Below are 3,408 nucleotides of genomic sequence, written 5' to 3' on the forward strand. Positions count from 1 at the left end.
ACATTGCTGTTCCTAAGCGAGACGTTTGTTAAGTGACGTTTTGCCCCATTTTACGACCTTCCTTGCCACTGTTGTTAAGTGAATCACTGCAGTTGTGAAGTTAGAAACACGGTTGTTAAGTGAATCTGCCTTCCCCCATTGACTTTGCTTGTCAGAAGGTCGCAAAAGGGCATCACGTGACCTTGAGACGCCGCGACGGTCATAAGTACGAGTCAGTTGCCAAACGTCCGAATTTTGATCACGTAACCGGGGGATGCTGCAAATGTGGAAAACAGTTATAAGTCACCTTTTTTTCAATGTCATTATCACTAAATGAGTGGTTATAAGCAGGTTATAAAAACTACCTATTTTTATAAGTATAGATATTTGATAGGTATATAAGTACTTTTAAAGTACTTATATAGAAAGCGATTCCCATTTCTGTAGAATTATAGAATTGGAAGGCTCAAATTGAGTGTCGGATGTGTCCCCGCGGAGCCCTGCATCAGCCTTCTCCCAAATATTTTTGGTGGGTCCGGGGTCATCTTCAAGGAGATCGAAAAGTTAAGATGGCGATGCAGCATCCATCTTGATTCTTTTTTTAAAAAAAAAAACCCCTTTGTGGACATCTGTCTCTGGAGCTTCTCCGTCATCCAGAGATCATGGTTTCTTTGAAGATTTTTCACTTCTCACCCAAGAAGCTTCTTGAGTTCTGGCTGAATGGTGGGGAATGGAAGGATTTATACTCCTTGCGGTCATCTGGTCGTTAGTACTCTCTCTGAGAGTCATTGAGGTCACTTCAGTGGTGGGATTCAAATGCGTGAACAGCCGGTTCTCTGAGTGGACGCCGCTTCCGGAAGTCCGTTCTGGGCCTGGGCCTCCGAGGCCCAGAACGGACTTCTGGCAGCGGTGTCCACGCACTTCCAGTGAGCCGTTCTGGGCTTTGGAAGTCTCCCCCGGGCCTCCGAGGCCCAGAACAGACTTCCAGAAGCAGCATCCACTCACTTCCCGTGGGCCGTTCTGGACCAGGGAGGCCTCCCCCAGGCCTCCGAGGCTCAGAATGACCCACCAGAAGCGGCGTCCACTCACTTCCAGTGGGCCGTTCTGGGTCTGGGAGCCTCCCCCAGGCCTCTGAGGCTCAGAATATCTCACCGGAAGTGGTATCCACTCACTTCCGGTGGGCCGTTCTGGGCCTAGGAGGCCCAGGGGAGGCCTCCGAGGCTCAGAATGACCCACCAGAAGCAGCGTCCACTCACTTCCAGTAGGCCGTTCTGGGTCTGGGAGCCTCCCCCAGGCCTCTGAGGCTCAGAATATCTCACCGGAAGTGGTATCCACTCACTTCCGGTGGGCCGTTCTGAGCCTGGGAGGCCCAGGGGAGGCCTCCGAGGCTCAGAATGACCCATCAGAAGCGGCATCCACTCACTTCCAGTAGGCCGTTCTGGGTCTGGGAGCCTCCCCCAGGCCTCTGAGGCTCAGAATATCTCACCGGAAGTGGTATCCACTCACTTCCGGTGGGCCGTTCTGAGCCTATGAGGCCTCCCCTGGGCCTCCCAGGCCCAGAACGGACTTCCGGAAGTGGTGTCCACTCACTTCCAGTGGGCTGTTCTTGGCCTGGGAGGCCTCCCCCGAGCCTCCCAGGCCCAGAACAGACTTCCAGAAGTGGCATCCACGCACTTCCGGCAGTCCATTCTGGGCCTTGCGAAAAACCGCTAGGGCTTCAAGCTGGTTCGCCGAAGTCAACAATAAATTAGCTCCCGGTTCTTCCGAACTGGTGTGAACCGGCTGAATCCCACCACTGGGCCACTTGGATCTGAAGTCCACATTCTGGAGAGAGAGAGGGGTCAAAGAGGCCATTTACATTAAGACTTAGCCCTCTCTTAACAGTCCTTTCAGCAGTTCCACACCCATTTGTTCCACTATTCAGGTGACCCAGATACATCTCCAAGTGGTCTCAACGACTCTCAGAAAGAGTACTAACGACCAGATGACCGCGTGGAATGTAAATCCTTCTATCCTCCACTCTTCGGTTAGAACTGAAGAAGCTTCTTAGATGAAAAGCGAAACGTCTTCCAGGAAAAACGAAATCCAGTTGTCTCTTGAAAAAGCACCTTTGGGATTAGGTGGACCTCCTAGTGGAGAAATTTATTTTTGTAGCAGCCCTGAAGTTGTCTTACATTTTGATCTGCCTGTGGGCTGATCTGACAACTCCTCAAGTGAGTTTGCTTCCTCTTGAGGAGCCGATGACAGGTCTTCCATTTCCCCCAAATTTTCAGTTCTGCTTTCATCTTTGCTGGAACCCGTCACGTTTGATTCCTAGGAAATACGTCTCGCGCCTCGTTATTTAAAATTAACGCTATCTTTAATTCTACTTATCTGCTTCTGTTGATAGAGACGGGTGCCTTTCAGAGCGAAAAATAAATAAAGAAAGAAGCAAAGAGAGGATTAAATCTTTTTTGAGAGCGATCAGGAGAATCAACGCTGCGGTCAGAAAGAGAAGCGTTTTGAACGTCAGCCATGGAGGAAAAACTCATTTTTTTTCCCCGCTTCCAGCTTTAAAAGCAGCCAGTTTTCTCCCAGTGAGCCAGTGAGGAAATGAAGAGGAAACATTTGCCCCGTTACAGGTAGTCCTTGCCTTATGACAGTGACCGTCGTAAAGCGAGTCGCCCGTGTGACCGACCTGATTTTACCACCTTTTCTGCAGCACTGGTTAAGCAAATGCCCCAGTCGTTAAACGGACCCAGGATTCTCTATTATGGGTTCTCATTTTTTGCAGAAAAGCAGAAGTAAATGTGAGGTTTGGGCCAAAATGTTGCGGGATCCTGCAAATGGACCTAAATGGGCCAGATGCCAAGCGCCTGAAATCTGATCACATGATTGCTAGGGGTGGGGGACAGTCATCGGAACTTCGGAACCGGGTTCGAAACACCCCGGGGATGTTTTTTTCAGAACTTTGAACGGTTGCTAAGTGACCAGTCATAAACTGAGGATGACCTGTACAGAAAATGAGAACATATTGCTATCAGGATATATTGAGAGCAGCTAAAGAATGTATTGAATGGGCCATTGCCAATGTTAACTTTTCACAGTTTGCGGTGTATTGTTGCAACAAAACCAGTTTGCTCTAATGGTTAAGGCACCAGATTAGGAACTAGGAGACGGAGAGTTCTAGTCTCGCCTTAGGCACAAAAGCCGGCTGGGTGACTTTGGGCCAATCACCAGGAGACGCTGAGTTCTAGTTCTGCCTTAGACATGAAAGCTGGCTGTATGATTTTGGGCCAATCACTAGGAGACGCTGAGTTCTAGTTCTGCCTTAGACATGAAAAATGGCTGGGTGATTTTAGGCCACTCCTTAATCACATCCCAATCACCAGGGGATGGTGAGTTCTAGTCCTGCCTTAAGCATGAAAGATGGCTAGGTGATTTTGGTCC

The sequence above is a fragment of the Protobothrops mucrosquamatus genome, unplaced genomic scaffold (genome assembly GCF_001527695.2).
Source record: "Protobothrops mucrosquamatus isolate PMUCROS unplaced genomic scaffold, P.Mucros_1.0 scaffold1998, whole genome shotgun sequence".
In the NCBI taxonomy this organism is placed as follows: Eukaryota; Metazoa; Chordata; class Lepidosauria; order Squamata; family Viperidae; genus Protobothrops; species Protobothrops mucrosquamatus.